General features: G+C 47.5%; 1 non-coding gene and 3 pseudogenes across 1 annotated transcript; all 4 read left to right on the top strand.

The window, feature by feature from the left end:
• Positions 1–10,635: 10,635 nt before the first annotated feature.
• On the top strand, positions 10,636–10,752 carry LOC147039936 (5S ribosomal RNA; annotated as a pseudogene).
• Positions 10,753–12,707: 1,955 nt separating this feature from the next.
• Positions 12,708–12,824, top strand: LOC147039935 (5S ribosomal RNA; annotated as a pseudogene).
• Positions 12,825–14,677: 1,853 nt separating this feature from the next.
• On the top strand, positions 14,678–14,796 carry LOC147039934 (5S ribosomal RNA). Its single transcript, XR_015063238.1, has one exon. It is a non-coding gene; the product is annotated as a 5S ribosomal RNA (ribosomal RNA).
• Positions 14,797–18,476: 3,680 nt separating this feature from the next.
• LOC147039933 (5S ribosomal RNA) lies at positions 18,477–18,585 on the top strand (annotated as a pseudogene).
• Positions 18,586–18,815: the final 230 nt, after the last annotated feature.

Below are 18,815 nucleotides of genomic sequence, written 5' to 3'. Positions count from 1 at the left end.
ATCACTTCTGCCATCCCGCACCATATGTTCAAACGCCAACATAGTCCACACAAAGCACAAGCCAGCAAGCAAAATAGTCAATAAAGTTAAACATTTGCATCGTCGTCGTCTTGGTTCAGACACTTTCAAGTCCGACTTTGATCCAATTCTCGCCATCGTCACGTTCCCTCTCTTGACCTGCCCGTCCGGGCGGTCAACCTTTATGCTCACCATAGGCAGGCACAAAGTCTGGGGCCTGGCGCAACTGTGAGTAATGGTACCACTTTTGTCCTTTAGTTTCCAATTGGACGGCGTGTGAAGTTCTAGCCAGAACCCTAAACGGTCCTTTCCAGCGAGGTTCAGTCCACTTCCGGGAAAGCACCCGGAGGTAGACATACGGAGTGATGTCCGACTCCGGTGATGCTGATGACAAATCTGCAACCGCTTTGTCTGCGACCTGCGTAGACACACTGGATACAAGTGAATGAAGATACTTCCAGTATGCAGCGTGTGATAAATCAGGTGTCGGTACGTCAGCTGGCGGGACCAAGGTGGAGGCAGGCCCTGGCATTAGGCGACCAGTCAACAGTTCGAATGGCGCAAAACCTGTTATTTTGTGAACAGTTTGGCGGACTCCATGCACAATATTCAGCAGTGGTTGCGTCTTTTCTGCATAATGTGGGATCCATGCTCTGCAGTAATTGCAGAGCCCCAAAAATGACATTTTTTTTTTTTTATTCAGGTTTTGGTGCATCTGCAATGATTTGTTTTCAGTTTTTTTGTATCTGTCTTCCAGCAGCTGACAACGTGTGACCTAAATAGTTCACTTCCTGTTTGATCCATTGTAGTTCATTTTTGCTTACTTTATTCCCTGCTTTACAGAGATAGTGTAACAAAGCTAAGGAGTCTTCCTTGCAAGCAGCTTCAGTTTCAGAGGCTATCAAGAGATCATCTACATAAACTAGAAGTTGGCTTTTGTTTGAAATTTGAAAATCAGCCAAACATGCCATGATAGCTTGAGTGAAAATAGTTGGACTATCAGCAAATCCCTGCGGCAATCTGGTGTACGTATAACTTAGTCCTTTAAAGGTAAACGCAAACCAAAACTGTGAGTCTGGGTGGATTGGCACTGAGAAAAATGCATTGCTAAGATCAATCACCGTGAAAAACTTCTGGTATGGTTTCAAAGTGTTCAGAAGTGTGTGCGGGTCAGGCACATTAGGTGCTCGTTTGTATTGCCTCATTTACTGCTCGTAAATCTTGTATCATTCGCCAATCAATCTTGTTGGCCTTTTGGACTGGAAAAATAGGAGTGTTGCAAGGAATATCTGAGCACTTCCTAATGATCCCTCCTGACAAAAGATCATTTACGACAGGGGCTATCCCATTTATTGCCTCCTGGTTTAAAGGAGATTCTCTGATCCCGGTTAGATTTGGATGTTAAGTCCCGTAGCAAATGGTTCCTTTGATCAGTCAAACAAATGTTGATGAGCCAGGGAAGCGCATAAGCGCGTGCCCTTCTAAACACCCACACCACTTCCTCATAACTTCGTTAGTAATTAGCAACAACTTTTTCTTTGGGTTTTTTGTTTTTGTTTTCTTAGCATTTAACTTGCACAAAATCACTCTTTTGTCCAAGCTGCTCTACCAATTTCCCATAGTAGTCTCCAACAACTTCAACCATTCAACCAATACTTTCCTTTCATTCAGGAAATCATTCGTCCCTGCTCATTTGCATCTCACACACAGTCACCAAAGAGGAGTCTTTTCAACACATTGGTCCCAAGCTATCCAAGTCCTCCACACAACATTCATATACCATTCTCAGCACAATCCCTATCCTAATGTTTCCGATAGAACAATTCACCAGTCCAAAAAAAAAAAAAACTCAACACATAAAAAAAAAACACAGCTTGCGAATTAAACCAGTTTTCTGTCTACAAACAGATTTCTTTCTTTTCTTCTCTTATTTATTTATTTATTTATTTATTTTATTCTTCAAAATTGTTTCTGTTTTGCGGTGCAAATTGGATAGACCACAGTCTAACAAATTTCTTTTGTACACAGGTTTAGCCAATTTTATCAGTTTAACAAATATGCACACACGTGCACAGCTCTCGGTGCGAGGGGAGGGGACCTGGCAACAATGATTCGTCACAAGCTGGCCATTTCTTGCGGTCGATCATGAAGCTGGTCCCACCCACGCACGCGAGGACAGCACATTCTAATTTTTCTATTTATCTTTTAGAAACAAGTTGTATTACTTTACCACTTGATTTGCAAATTTTAACTTTAGTGTGCACACATAATTTGACCCCTTGTCATTTGCCGGGCATACAATCAGCATTGTCATAATTTCATTGTATGTACAGGGGTTCTAATAACCTAAAAAAAATGTTTTAAACCAAAAGTAGGAGCATGAGCGGTCAAAGGGGAGGAAGCCCGTTATGCTGAAAATTTGGCTTTTCCTCTGCCCCTCCCTCCACCCTTTGATTGGTCTCGTTTTGCATAACGACACACTCTTGCAAAGTGTCCTCGTCTCCCACAGTTCCAACAGTTGTCAGAATCTGGTGGGGGTTTTGAACCATATGGCGGCCTGCGACCTTGTTGGCCTTGACCTCTTCCTCTGCCCCATTGGGAACTTTGGAAGAAAACTGTTGCATCTTCGTCTACATGATTATCATCATCATCTAGATGAAATACATCAGAACCTTTGCCTTTCTTGAACACTTTGTCAGCGTCTCTGGCCCACTACATGGTTGTTGTAACACAAGCAGTGTGTGCTTCCACCAAGTGTTTCCACACCCTGTTGACTAATTCAGGTGGGGAACCATTGAGGAGCGCATACTTTAGCTGTTGCTGATAAGCAAGTTTAATGGAGCAGTGTCTAACTCCACCACCAGTTCTGCCTCTGACTTCAGCTCCACGTCTGACTTCAGCACCACCTCCAGCTCTGCCTCTGACTTCAGCTCCGCATTTGACTCCAGCTCCTCACTAGCTCTGCTACTAACTCCAGCTCCTCCTCCAACTCCAGCTTCACACCATCTCTGCCTCCGATCCCGGCCCCACACCAGAGCTGCCTCTGACTTCAGCTGAAGGCAGTTCCGTTCCGCCTCCAACTCCAGCTCCACACCAGCTCCGTCTCCAACGCCTTTTCCATGATGACATATTTTTTTTGGTCCCACCGGGATTTGAACTCGGGCCGCTGGGGTGAGAGTCCAGAGCACTATCCACTATACCATGAAGACTTCACTAGTGTTGCAGGGAAGGAATGTACACTATATGTTTTAATGGAGCAGTCTCTGACTCCACCACCAGCTCTGCCTCTGACTTCAGCTCCACTTCTGACTTCAGCACCGCCTCCAGCTCTGCCTCTGACTTCAGCTCCGCCTCCAGCTCTGCCTCTGACTCCAGCTCTACACCATGTCTGCCTCTGACTTCAGCCCCACTTCCGCCTCCAGCTCCGCCTCCAGCTCCGCCTCCAGCTCCACACCAATCTCTGACTTCAGCTCCACCTCCGACCCTGACTTCAGCTCCGCCTCTGACTCCAGCTTCACATCAGCTCTTCCTCTGACTTCAGCTCCACCTCCGACTCCAGCTCCACACCAGTTTTGCATCTGACTTCAACTTCAGCTCCGCCTCTGACTACAGCTCCTCCTCCGACTCCAGCTCCACACCAGTTCCACCTCTGACTCCACCTCCACATCAGCTCTCCATCTGACTCCAATTTCAGCTCTGCCTCTGACTTCAGCTCCGCCTCCAGCTCTGCCACTGACTTCAGCCCCACTTCCGCCTCCAACTTTGCCTCCAGCTCCACACCTGCTCTGCCTCTGCCTTCAGCTCCGCCTCCAGCTCCACACCAGTCTCTGACTACAGCACCACCTCTGACTCCAGCTCCACACCAGTTCTGCCTCCAACTCCAGCCCCACACCAGCTTTGCATCTGACTCCAACTTCAGCTCCGCCTCTGACTTCAGCTCCACACCAGTTCTACATCTGACTCCAGCTCTACACCATCTCTGCCTCTGACTTCAGCCTCCAGCTCCGCCTCCAGCTCCACACCAGTTTCTGACTTCGGCCCTACCTCCGACCCTGACTTCAGCTCCGCCTCTGACTCCAGCTCCACACCAGTTCTGCATCTGACTTCAATTTCACCTCTGACTACAGCTCCTCCAACTCCAGCTCCAAACCATCTCTGTCACTGACTTCAGCTCCGCCTTCGATCCCGGCGTCATACCAAATCTGCCCCTGACTTCAGCTCCGCCTCCGACTTCAGCTCCGCCTCCAGCTCCAGCGCCACCTCTGACTTCCGTTCCGCCTCCGACTCCAGCTCCACACCAGCTCCGCCGCCAACGCCTGTTCCATGATGACATATTTTTTTTGGTCCCACCGGGATTTGAACCCGGGTCGCTGGGGTGAGAGTCCAGAGCACTATCCACTATACCATGAAGATTTCACTAGTGTTGCAGGGAAGGAATGTACACTATATGGTTTAATGGAACAGCCTCTGACTCCACTTCCACACCAGCTCTGCCTCTGACTTCAGCGCCGATACCGACTCCAGCTCCACACCAGTTCTGCCACTGACTTCAGCTCCATCTCTGACTCCAGCTGCTCACCAGCACTGCCCCTGACTTCAGCTCCACCTCAAACTCCAGCTCCACACCAGCTTTGCATCTGACTATAATTTCAGCTCCGTCTTTGACTTCAGGTTCACATCAATTTCGCTACCGACTTCAATTCCGATACCAGTGTCACACCAGCTCTGCCTCTGACTTCAGCTCCACCTCTGACTTCAGCGCCGGTACCAGCTTCATACCATTTCTGCCTCTGACTTCAGCTCCACACCTGCTCCACCTTTGACCACAGCACCGCGGTTAGTTCTGCCTCTGACTACGGTTCTACCTCCACACCAGTGTCTGACTTCTGCACCACCTCCGACTCCAGTTCCACACCAGATTTGCATCTGACTCCAAGTTCTCCTCCAACTCCTGCTCCACATTATCTTTGCTTCTGATACCAGCTTCACACCAGATCTGCCTCTGACTTCAGCTCCGCCTCCAGCTCCGCCTCTGAGTTCCGTTCCGCCCCCAACTCCAGCTCCACACTAGACTTCACTAGTGTTGCATCATTGAATGGGATGCCATTATGCACCCTAAATTATTTTTTAAATGTTAATGGAATGGACTTCTCATCACCTTCAAGAGCTAGAGATTTACCGTTTTTATTTCCCATCTTAACTTGGTATTTTTAGATTTTTCCAATTTTTTTTTTTCAATTTTTTGTTTTTCTTTTTTGAGGATCCTCAATGCAGGATTAAATTTACCCTTCAACAAAATTACTAGCCTGTGTATTACCGTTGGTTTTTGCTAGTACTGTTTTTTTTTCAATTTATCCTACCATTCACACTCTCAACCACACAACTTTCATGCAAACAGCTCGGAAAAACAGACCAAAAAAAGAATCTACGCCCTTCTTCAATTAAGAAAAAGAAGCTCTGTCTTTTTTTTAACCTGTTCCTTCCACTGGGACTCCAACCCAAGCTGTTCTATGGCTCGGAAAAACGTACAAAGAAAAATCTACACCCTTCTTTGAATCACAAAAAAGAAGCTCTGTGTTCCTTAGCACGTTCCTTCCACTGGGACTCCAACCCAAGCCAGATCCTGCAGCTTGGAAGAACAGACAAAGAAGAATCTACGCACCTCTTCAATGAATGAAAAGGAAGCTCTGTTTTCCTTAGTCTGTTCCTTCCACTGGGACTTAAACCCAAGCCAGATCCTGCAGCTTGGAAGAACAGACAAAGAAGAATCTACGCACCTCTTCAATGAATGAAAAGGAAGCTCTGTTTTCCTTAGTCTGTTCCTTCCACTGGGACTTAAACCCAAGCTATATTCCGTGCACCTTCCACTCTTACGCGTTTCACAACAGCACAATCACACAATTTTAGGGCTTTAACTTACTTGTCCCCTGGTTCGTTGCACTGCCGGATCCCGTCAATCCACTGTAGTCCGACGAAGGCAGACCTAAGATGCTGGCCCAGCGAAGAATTTTCTTGCCAGGTCTTTTCTTTACCAGATCCTCCTAATGGACGCTGGCTTGTCGACAATGCAGCACGTCGTCCTCCGTCGATCAGCAGTGGGTATGTTGGATCCGGGTCACGGCACCAAAATGTTAGAGATGTTCCGACTCTAACTTATTTTGCAAGAACCACGCGAGAGACAATATGCCCTTTGAACACTTGCAAGTGGAGAATTTGTTCGTTACTGTAGATACAGCAATGTCCGAACAAAGTCTGCCGTTGAAGTCATGCAAGAGAGTATTTATTGAGAGAAGAAGGGTGGGGGTGAGAGTCAGCCAAGGTGGGGGTGACATTTGACATGTGTGGTGGTCACCTCAGCAAATGATTAACCACTTGGGAGGGTCCCAGTTTATCGCTCCACGAGGCCGTGGACATAAATCCTAGTGGAGCAAAACAAGGACGCCTCCACACCATCTGGAAAGCTTCAACAACTGAATGGTTAAACTTTTCAGAGTCACGGGAAGGTAAAAGGTTCAAACAAAGTTCATCATTCTAGTCTACATCCCAACATAATCATACGATCAAGATAGTTTATAAACCCTAACACTCTGCATCAATATTGTCTATAGGTGGGTGAAATTTGAATCTGGGACGTTTTCTGCTGGATGGTCCCATCAATTGTCATCAATGTCCACACAAAATCATAAAAATAGCACTACTAAAATTAATTCTGAAAAATCCAAAAAACAGGAGTCTAGGTGTTCCCCGTCCAGATTACTGGACCGCGGGACACCAACATCATCTCCAGCAATCCTGTCTGCCATGGGTTGTTTAATTTGGAATGCATTCTGAGACTCAAACCAGTACAAATTAGGAACGTGAGTTTTCCGCCAATCGGTCTGTTGCAACAACTGCTTGACCATTGAGCCCAATTGTCTGGCCTCGTGTCCTGGGGCAATAGCCGGCGAAATGTGTGGCACCCCTTTCTCTGTCATTTTGAACCATTGCATTTGTTCATATGTCAGTTCAGTTGCCGCTGCAACTCCCTATTTACGCACTCCTCTCATCTCACACACACACACACACACACACACACACACACACACACACACACACACACACACACACACACACACACACACACACACACACACATTCCCCCCAATTTTATTCATTTAGGATATTTTAGCGGTCTAATCTCTCACAGGAGGAACTGCTACCACCGGATGTTTTGGGGAGGCCTCACTTCTCCCAGGATCTCAAAAAACCTGGCTATTTGAATACGCTCGTCAACGTACCCTTGTCCACCACGACGAAGCTAGGTCCCGGACCTATCCGTAATACGCATAAGTCCCTGACTTTACCGTACACGTCACACACATAAGTTCCAAACTTATTCACCGTATGTATCTTAACTTCTTGCACACTTTATTTGATCTGAACAACAGTCTCCTCTTAAATTTCCTCTTTCAATTTGCAGAATTTAGACTTATAGTAACAGGTATTCTGCTAACCTTATCAGTGATGAGCGCTCAGGGTTGAGGAGACGTTGTACCAGCTCAACGTTGTGCACTTAACCCAAACGGTTCGCCGACCGAGAGACAGCGTCCCAGACGCTGTCCGGTGTCCTGGATTCAGACCACGAGTTGCCAATTACCCTTCTCTTGACATTATGTCGGGGTCACCAAGAAATTGTTAGGATACGGATTTTTAGCTATTGATCTGACTTCAAATTGCAATCAACACTTAACACAAGTTTGGATGTCCCAATCCACACACTGGCGCACCTAACAATTTTGCGAGTTCATTCTGTCAAAGAGAAGACCAGTAGATCAATCAGACCAAATTTACCAATTGTTTATTCCTAACAAAGCACACTAATACAGGCCTGGGTCCAGGGTCCCTCACACTAAAACTCGTGCGTTTTTGTGACCACCAAAAGACGACATATTAACTTCAATCGTTCAAGCAATCTTTTACAACACCCATCACGTATGGCATTCGGAAACTTCAGCCCTAGTTTTAACTCCGACATTGAAACTATAACCCGAGTTTGAAACGTAAATTGTGTGGTGTCATCCATACCGTTGTAGTTCACGTTTCTTACCGCTAGAGGGGAGACTAGGTACAGTAAATAAAGAGCCTTTTACTTTGATACAGCAAAAAGCAGGTCGCAACGGCAAATTCGTGCTACCACACAAAAAGCTGTCAATAACGTTTCATGATAGCCATGTTTCCGTGAAACACCAAAAGTCTTGGAAGAAAGCCTTTTTCGGATCTGGTTGTGACATGGATAGGAGACGTTCAGGGAATACCAGGTGCTAAAAGCCTTTTTTTTTCCCACGTCAATTGTGAAAGGAAACTTTTACAACAGCCATCAAGTTGCTTGGCACGGGTTTTCAGGGGCAATTGTGTCTATAAAATGCGAAACTCTGGAGACTCTGATGGCTTACGTCCATACTACCCTGAGAACACGCGATCTCGGAAGCTTAGCAAGGTCAGGCCTGGTTAGTACTTGGATGAGAGACCGCCTGGGAATACCAGGTGCTGTAAGCTTTTATTTTATTGTATTTTTTTCAATTCAATCGTTCAAGCAATCTTTTACAACACCCATCACGTATGGCATTCGGAAACTTCAGCCCTAGTTTTAACTCTGACATTGAAACTATAACCCGAGTTTGAAACGTAAATTGTGTGGTGTCATCCATAGCGTTGCAGTTCACGTTTCTTACCGCTAGAGGGGAGACTATGTACAGCAGTGGTTCCCAAAGTGGGCGGTACCGGTGGGAAGATCTGGGGGGGCGGTGAGGAAGAAGGGGGCGGTAGGGGGGCGGCAGTCTGAAGTCGAAGTCAGAAGTTCGAGTGGTAGATTTGAGGACATTTTATTGCTTGAAACTGCTGTGAACTCAAAGCAGCAGTCAAATGTCTTGAAAAGGGGAAAAACACTTCCAATGTAGTGTTTTTCCCCTTTTCAAGACATTTACTTTGATACGGCAAAATGCAGGTCGCAACGGCAAATCCGTGCTACCACACAAAAAGCTGTCAATAACGTTTCATGATAGCCATGTTTCCGTGAAACACCAAAAGTCTTGGAAGAAAGCCTTTTTCTTACCTGGTTGTTACATGGATGGGAGACGTTCAGGGAATACCAGTGCTGAAAGTCTTTTTTTTCCCACGTCAATTGTGAAAGGAAACTTTTACAACAGGCATCAAGTACCATCGTTGCTTGGCACGGGTTTTCAGGGCCGATTGTGTCTATAAAATGTAAAACTCTGGAGCCTCTGATGGCTTGCGGCCATACTACCCTGAGAACGCCTGATCTCGTCCGATTTCGGAAGCTTAGCAAGGTCGGGCCCGGTTAGTACTTGCATGTACTACCACTAGAGGCGAGACTATGTACAGTAAATAAAGAGCCTGGCTCCCTGTGAACTCAAAGCAGCAGTCTTTTTTTGTAAAATAACCCAACATTACATACACATTGCCCTTCCATGTAGTGTTTTTACCCTTTTCATGACATTTACTTTGATACAGCAAAATGCAGGTCGCAACGGCAAATTCGTGCTATCACACAAAAAGCTGTCAATAACGTTTCATGATAGCCATGTTCCCGTGAAACACCAAAAGTCTTGGAAGAAAGCCTTTTTCGGACCTGGTTGTTACATGGATGGGAGATGTTCAGGGAATACCAGTGCTGAAAGCCTTTTTTTTCCCACGTCAATTGTGAAAGGAAACTTTTACAACAGCCATCAAGTTGCTTGGCACCGGTTTTCAGGGGCATTTGTTTCTATAAAATGCAAAACTTTGGAAACTTTGTCGGATTACGGCCATACTACCCTGAAAACGCCTGATCTCGGAAACTTAGCACGGTCGGGCCTGGTTAGTACTCGGATGACAGACCGCCTGGGAATACCAGGTGCTGTAAGCTAATATTTATTTATTTATGTATTTATTTTTTCAATTCAATCGTTCAAGCAATCTTTTGCAACACCCATCACGTATGGCATTCGGAAACTTCAGCCCTAGTTTTAACTCCGACATTGAAACTATAACCCGAGTTTGAAACGTAAATTGTGTGGTGTCATCCATAGCGTTGCAGTTCACGTTTCTTACCGCTAGAAGGTAGCGACTAGAGAAACCGACTGAAAATTACTGACCGCGGGGATCTACGACTTCTTCTTAGTGAGTTCCAGCCTGATGTTCAGAAGCTTGTCCCTGCACCAAGCACATCCATCCCATTAATAATAAGTGTGAGACAAAAATGTTACTGGTGGAGTGTTTAGGGGGGGGGGGGGCTAGGAACTCACTGGGGAGCCAAGGGGGCGCCAGCCTGCAAAACATGGATGGGAGATGTTCAGGGAATACCAGGTGCTGAAAGCCTTTTTTTTCCCACATCAATTGTGAAAGGAAACTTTTACAACAGCCATCATGGGGGGGGGGCTAGGAACTCACTGGGGAGCCAAGGGGGCGCCAGCCTGCAAAACATGGATGGGAGATGTTCAGGGAATACCAGGTGCTGAAAGCCTTTTTTTTCCCACATCAATTGTGAAAGGAAACTTTTACAACAGCCATCAAGTTGCTAGGCACAGGTTTTCAGGGGCGATTGTTTATATAAAATGACAAACTTTGGTGACTTCGACGGCTTACGGCCATACTACCCTGAGAACGCCCGATTGTCCGATCTCGGAAGCTTAGCAAGGTCGGGCCTGGTTAGTACTTGGATGGAAGACCGCCCGGGAATACCAGGTGCTGTAAGCTTTTATTTTATTTTTTTCAATTCAATCGTTCAAGCAATCTTTTACAACACCCATCACGTATGGCATTCGGAAACTTCAGCCCTAGTTTTAACTCCGACATTGAAACTGTAACCCGAGTTTGAAATGTAAATTGTGTGGTGTCATCCATACCGTTGTAGTTCACGATTCGTACCACTAGAGGGGAGACTATGTACAGTAAATAAAGAGCCTGGCTCCCTGTGAACTCAAAGCAGCAGTCAAATGTCTTGAAAAGGGGAAAAACACTTCCAATGTAGTGTTTTTCCCCTTTTCAAGACATTTACTTTGATACGGCAAAATGCAGGTCGCAACGGCAAATCCGTGCTACCACACAAAAAGCTGTCAATAACGTTTCATGATAGCCATGTTTCCGTGAAACACCAAAAGTCTTGGAAGAAAGCCTTTTTCTTACCTGGTTGTTACATGGATGGGAGACGTTCAGGGAATACCAGTGCTGAAAGCCTTTTTTTTCCCACGTCAATTGTGAAAGGAAACTTTTACAACAGGCATCAAGTACCATCGTTGCTTGGCACGGGTTTTCAGGGCCGATTGTGTCTATAAAATGTAAAACTCTGGAGCCTCTGATGGCTTGCGGCCATACTACCCTGAGAACGCCTGATCTCGTCCGATTTCGGAAGCTTAGCAAGGTCGGGCCCGGTTAGTACTTGCATGTACTACCACTAGAGGCGAGACTATGTACAGTAAATAAAGAGCCTGGCTCCCTGTGAACTCAAAGCAGCAGTCTTTATTTGTAAAATAACCCAACATTACATACACATTGCCCTTCCATGTAGTGTTTTTACCCTTTTCATGACATTTACTTTGATACAGCAAAATGCAGGTCGCAACGGCAAATTCGTGCTATCACACAAAAAGCTGTCAATAACGTTTCATGATAGCCATGTTCACGTGAAACACCAAAAGTCTTGGAAGAAAGCCTTTTTCGGACCTGGTTGTTACATGGATGGGAGATGTTCAGGGAATACCAGTGCTGAAAGCCTTTTTTTTCCCACGTCAATTGTGAAAGGAAACATTTACAACAGCCATCAAGTTGCTTGGCACGGGTTTTCAGGGGCATTTGTTTCTATAAAATGCAAAACTTTGGAAACTTTGTCGGATTACGGCCATACTACCCTGAAAACGCCTGATCTCGGAAACTTAGCACGGTCGGGCCTGGTTAGTACTCGGATGACAGACCGCCTGGGAATACCAGGTGCTGTAAGCTAATATTTATTTATTTATGTATTTATTTTTTCAATTCAATCGTTCAAGCAATCTTTTGCAACACCCATCACGTATGGCATTCGGAAACTTCAGCCCTAGTTTTAACTCCGACATTGAAACTATAACCCGAGTTTGAAACGTAAATTGTGTGGTGTCATCCATAGCGTTGCAGTTCACGTTTCTTACCGCTAGAAGGTAGCGACTAGAGAAACCGACTGAAAATTACTGACCGCGGGGATCTACGACTTCTTCTTAGTGAGTTCCAGCCTGATGTTCAGAAGCTTGTCCCTGCACCAAGCACATCCATCCCATTAATAATAAGTGTGAGACAAAAATGTTACTGGTGGAGTGTTTAGGGGGGGGGGGGGCTAGGAACTCACTGGGGAGCCAAGGGGGCGCCAGCCTGCAAAACATGGATGGGAGATGTTCAGGGAATACCAGGTGCTGAAAGCCTTTTTTTTCCCACATCAATTGTGAAAGGAAACTTTTACAACAGCCATCATGGGGGGGGGGCTAGGAACTCACTGGGGAGCCAAGGGGGCGCCAGCCTGCAAAACATGGATGGGAGATGTTCAGGGAATACCAGGTGCTGAAAGCCTTTTTTTTCCCACATCAATTGTGAAAGGAAACTTTTACAACAGCCATCAAGTTGCTAGGCACAGGTTTTCAGGGGCGATTGTTTATATAAAATGACAAACTTTGGTGACTTCGACGGCTTACGGCCATACTACCCTGAGAACGCCCGATTGTCCGATCTCGGAAGCTTAGCAAGGTCGGGCCTGGTTAGTACTTGGATGGAAGACCGCCCGGGAATACCAGGTGCTGTAAGCTTTTATTTTATTTTTTTCAATTCAATCGTTCAAGCAATCTTTTACAACACCCATCACGTATGGCATTCGGAAACTTCAGCCCTAGTTTTAACTCCGACATTGAAACTGTAACCCGAGTTTGAAATGTAAATTGTGTGGTGTCATCCATACCGTTGTAGTTCACGATTCGTACCACTAGAGGGGAGACTATGTACAGTAAATAAAGAGCCTGGCTCCCTGTGAACTCAAAGCAGCAGTCAAATGTCTTGAAAAGGGGAAAAACACTTCCAATGTAGTGTTTTTCCCCTTTTCAAGACATTTACTTTGATACGGCAAAATGCAGGTCGCAACGGCAAATCCGTGCTACCACACAAAAAGCTGTCAATAACGTTTCATGATAGCCATGTTTCCGTGAAACACCAAAAGTCTTGGAAGAAAGCCTTTTTCTTACCTGGTTGTTACATGGATGGGAGACGTTCAGGGAATACCAGTGCTGAAAGCCTTTTTTTTCCCACGTCAATTGTGAAAGGAAACTTTTACAACAGGCATCAAGTACCATCGTTGCTTGGCACGGGTTTTCAGGGCCGATTGTGTCTATAAAATGTAAAACTCTGGAGCCTCTGATGGCTTGCGGCCATACTACCCTGAGAACGCCTGATCTCGTCCGATTTCGGAAGCTTAGCAAGGTCGGGCCCGGTTAGTACTTGCATGTACTACCACTAGAGGCGAGACTATGTACAGTAAATAAAGAGCCTGGCTCCCTGTGAACTCAAAGCAGCAGTCTTTATTTGTAAAATAACCCAACATTACATACACATTGCCCTTCCATGTAGTGTTTTTACCCTTTTCATGACATTTACTTTGATACAGCAAAATGCAGGTCGCAACGGCAAATTCGTGCTATCACACAAAAAGCTGTCAATAACGTTTCATGATAGCCATGTTCACGTGAAACACCAAAAGTCTTGGAAGAAAGCCTTTTTCGGACCTGGTTGTTACATGGATGGGAGATGTTCAGGGAATACCAGTGCTGAAAGCCTTTTTTTTCCCACGTCAATTGTGAAAGGAAACATTTACAACAGCCATCAAGTTGCTTGGCACGGGTTTTCAGGGGCATTTGTTTCTATAAAATGCAAAACTTTGGAAACTTTGTCGGATTACGGCCATACTACCCTGAAAACGCCTGATCTCGGAAACTTAGCACGGTCGGGCCTGGTTAGTACTCGGATGACAGACCGCCTGGGAATACCAGGTGCTGTAAGCTAATATTTATTTATTTATGTATTTATTTTTTCAATTCAATCGTTCAAGCAATCTTTTGCAACACCCATCACGTATGGCATTCGGAAACTTCAGCCCTAGTTTTAACTCCGACATTGAAACTATAACCCGAGTTTGAAACGTAAATTGTGTGGTGTCATCCATAGCGTTGCAGTTCACGTTTCTTACCGCTAGAGGGTAGACTATGTACAGTAAATAAACAGCCTGGCTTCCGGTGAACTTAAAGCAGCAGTCAAATGTCTTGAAATGGGAAAAACACTTCCAATATAGTGTTTTTCCCTTTTTCAAGACATTTACTTTGATACGGCAAAATGCAGGTCGCAACGGCAAATTCGTGCTACCACACAAAAAGCTGTCAATAACTTTTCATGATAGCCATGTTTCCATGAAACACCAAAAGTCATGGAAGAAAGCCTTTTTCGGACCTGGTTGTGTGACATGGATGGGAGACGTTCAGGGAATACCAGGTGCTGAAAGCCTTTTTTTTCCACGTCAATTGTGAAAGGAAACTTTTACAACAGCCATCAAGTTGCTTGGCACGAGTTTTCAGGGGCGATTGTGTCTATAAAATGCAAAACTCTGGATATTCTGACAGCTTACGGCCATACTACCCTGAGAATGCCCGATCTCGTCAGATCTCGGAAGCTTAGCAGGGTCGGGCCTGGTTAGTACTTAGATGGGAGTCCGCCTGGGAATACCAGGTGCTGTAAGCTTTTATTTATTTATTTATTTTCACCCTCCTTGAGTCGTCACCTTATCGTGGTGGAGGGATTTGCGTGCCCCTATGATCCTAGGAGCCATGTTGTCTGGGGCTTCATGCCCCTGGTAGGGTAACCATGGCAGAAGGGTCCTAGGTGAGGGGCCAGACAAAGCACGGCTCAGAAGACCCCTTATGATGAAAAAAATATATGGATGTCGTTTTCCCTCGCCCGGACGCGGGTCACCGGGGCACCTCTCTGGAGCCAGGCCTGGAGGTGGGGCTCGAAGGCGAGCGCCTGGTGGCCGGGCCTTCGCTCATGGGGTCCGGTCGGGCATAGCCCGAAAAGAAAACATGGGTTCCCCTTCCAATGGGCTCACCACCTATAGGACGGGCCAAAGGGGTCGGGTGCATAGTGAGCTGGGCGGCGGCCAAAGGCGGGGACCTTGGCGGTCCGATCCCCGGCTGCAGAGGCTGGCTCTAGGGACATGGAATGTCACCTCTCTGGCTGGAAAGGAGCCCAAGCTGGTGTGTGAGGCAGAAAGGTTCCGACTAGACATAGTCGGACTTGCCTCCACACATAGTTTGGGCTCTGGTACAAGCCCTATCGAGAGGGGCTGGACTCTCTTCCACTCTGGAGTTGCCCACGGTGAGATGCGTCGAGCAGCTGTCGGCATACTTATTGCCCCCCGGCTGGGCGCCTGCACATTGGGGTTCACCCCGGTGAGCGAGAGGGTAGCCTCCCTCCGCCTTCGGGTGGGGGGACGGGTCCTGTTGTTTGTGTCTATGCACCGAACGGCAGCTCAAAGTACCCACCCTTCTTAGAGTCCCTGGAGGAAGTGCTGGAGAGCGCTCCTTCTGGGGACTCCATCGTTCTACTGGGTGACTTCAATGCTCACGTGGGCAATGACAGTGAGACCTGGAAGGGCATGATTGGGAGGAACGGCCCCCCCGATCTGAACCAGAGCGGTGTTCTATTATTGGACTTTTGTGCTCGACACGGATTTTCTATAATGAACACCATGTTCAGGCATAAGGGTGTCCATGTGTGCACTTGGCACCAGGACACCCTAGGCCGCAGTTCGTTGATCGACCTTGTAGTCGTGTCATCGGATTTGCGGCCGCATGTTTTGGACACTCGGGTGAAGAGAGGGGCGGAGCTGTCAACTGATCACCACCTGGTGGTGGGTTGGCTCCGATGGCGGGGGAAGATGCCGGTCCGACCTGGCAGACCCAAACGCTCTGTGAGGGTCTGCTGGGAACGTCTGGCAGAATCCCCTGTCAGGAAGAGCTTCAACTCCCACCTCCGGCAGAGCTTTTCCCACGGGGAGGCGGGGGACATTGAGTCCGAGTGGACCTTGTTCCGCGCCTCCATTGTTGAGGCAGCCGACCGGAGCTGTGGCCGTTAAGGTTGTTGGTGAGTCGGTGACGAAGACCTCCTCAATTCGACCGACACGCCTTCCATTGTGGAAGCAGGGCCTGAGGACTCTGAGGCGGACTCTCCAATCTCGGAGGTCGAAGTCACTGAGGTAGTTAAAAAACTCCTTGGTGGCAAGGCCCCGGGGGTGGATGAGATCCGCCCGGAGTTCTTAAAGGCTCTGGATGTTGTGGGGCTGTCATGGCTGACACGCCTCTACAGCATTGCGTGGACATCGGGGACGGTGCCTCTGGATTGGCAGACTGGGGTGGTGGTTCCCCTCTTTAAGAAGGGGGACCGGAGGGTGTGTTCCAATTACAGGGGAATCACACTCCTCAGCCTCCCTGGTAAGGTCTATTCAGGGGTGCTGGAGAGGAGGATCCGTCGGGAGGTCGAATCTCGGATTCAGGAGGAGCAGTGTGGCTTTCGTCCTGGCCGTGGAACAGTGGACCAGCTCTACACCCTCGGCAGGATCCTCGAGGGTGCATGGGAGTTCGCCCAACCAGTCCACATGTGTTTTGTGGACTTGGAGAAGGCGTTCGACCGTGTCCCTCGGGAGGTTCTCTGGAGGGTGCTTCGGGAGTACGGGGTGCCGAGCCAACTGATAAGGGCGGTTCGGTCCCTGTATCACCGATGCCAGAGTTTGGTCCACATTTCCGACAGTAAGTCGGATTCGTTCCCAGTGAGGGTTGGACTCCGCCAAGGCTGCGCTTTGTCACCGATTCTGTTCATAATTTTTATGGACAGAATTTCTAGGCGCAGCCGAGGCGTTGAGGGCGTCCGGTTTGGGGACCTCAGCATTGCGTCACTGCTTTTTGCAGATGACGTGGTGCTGTTGGCTTCTTCAGTCCGTGATCTCCAGCTCTCACTGGAGCGGTTCGCAGCCGAGTGTGAAGCGGTCGGGATGAGGGTCAGCACCTCCAAATCCGAGTCCATGGTCGGTCGGGATGAGGGTCAGCACCTCCAAATCCAAGTCCATGGTCCTCGGTCGGAAAAGGGTGGAATGCCCTCTCCGGATCGGGGATGAGAGCCTGCCCCAAGTGGAGGAGTTCAAGTATCTTGGGGTCTTGTTCACGAGTGAGGGCAGGATGGAGCGCGAGATCGACAGGCGGATCGGTGCAGCGTCGGCAGTAATGCGGACTCTGTACCGGTCCGTCGTGGTGAAGAGAGAGCTGAGCCAAATGGCAAAGCTCTCGATTTACCGAGCTACGCTCCTACCCTCACCTATGGTCACGAGCTATGGGTCGTGACCGAAAGAACAAGATCCAGGATACAAGCGGCTGAAATGAGTTTCCTCCGCAGGGTGTCCGGGCTCTCCCTTAGAGATAGGGTGAGAAGCTCAGTCATCCGGGAGAGACTCGGAGTAGAGCCGCTGCTCCTCCACGTTGAGAGGAGCCAGTTGAGGTGGCTCGGGCATCTCATTAGGATGCCTCCTGAACGCCTCCCTGGGGAGGTGTTCCGGGCATGTCCCACCGGTAGGAGACCCCGGGGACGACCCAGGACGCGCTGGAGAGACTACGTCCCTCGGCTGGCCTGGGAACGCCTTGGAATCCCCCGGGATGAGCTGGAGGAAGTGGCTGGGGAGAGGGAGGTCTAGGAGTCCCTCCTAAAGCTGCTGCCCCCGCGACCCGACCCCGGATAAGCGGAAGAAGATGAAGGTGAAGGTGAAGATTTATTTATTTTCAATTCAATCGTTCAAGCAATTTTTTTACAACACCCATCACGTATGGCATTCGGAAACTTCAGCCCTAGTTTTAACTCCGACATTGAAACTATAACCCGAGTTTGAAACGTAAATTGTGTAGTGTCATACATACCGTTGTAGTTCACGTTTCTTACCGCTAGAGGGGAGACTATGTACAGTAAATAAAGAGCCTGGCTCCCTGTGAACTCAAAGCAGCAGTCTTTATTTGTAAAATAACCCAACATTACATACATATTGCGCTTCCATGTAGTGTTTTTATCCTTTTCATGACATTTACTTTGATACAGCGAAATGCAGGTCGCAACGGCAAATTCGTGCTACCACACAAAAAGCTGTCAATAACGTTTCACGATAGCCATGTTTCCGTGAAACACCAAAAGTCTTGGAAGAAAGCCTTTTTCGGATCTGGTTGTGACATGGATAGGAGACGTTCAGGGAATACCAGGTGCTAAAAGCCTTTTTTTTCCCCACGTCAATTGTGAAAGGAAACTTTTACAACAGCCATCAAGTTGCTTGGCACGGGTTTTCAGGGGCAATTGTGTCTATAAAATGCAAAACTCTGGGAACTCTGATGGCTTACGGCCATACTACCCTGAGAACACGCAATCTCGGAAGCTTAGCAAGGTCTGGCCAGGTTAGTACTTGGATGGGAGACCGCCTGGGAATACCAGGTGCTGTAAGCTTTTATTTTATTGTATTTTTTTCAATTCAATCGTTCAAGCAATCTTTTACAACACCCATCACGTATGGCATTGGGAAACTTCAGCCCTAGTTTTAACTCCGACATTGAAACTATAACCCGAGTTTTAAACGTAAATTGTGTGGTGTCATCCATAGCGTTGCAGTTCACGTTTCTTACCGCTAGAGGGGAGACTATGTACAGCAGTGGTTCCCAAAGTGGGCGGTACCGGTG

The sequence above is a fragment of the Syngnathus leptorhynchus genome, chromosome 21 (genome assembly GCF_054491065.1).
Source record: "Syngnathus leptorhynchus isolate UIUO chromosome 21, UIUO_Slep, whole genome shotgun sequence".
NCBI classification, from domain to species: Eukaryota; Metazoa; Chordata; class Actinopteri; order Syngnathiformes; family Syngnathidae; genus Syngnathus; species Syngnathus leptorhynchus.
The sequence above is the reverse complement of the archived record's forward strand: the minus strand, read 5'-3'. Positions and strand labels throughout refer to the sequence as shown.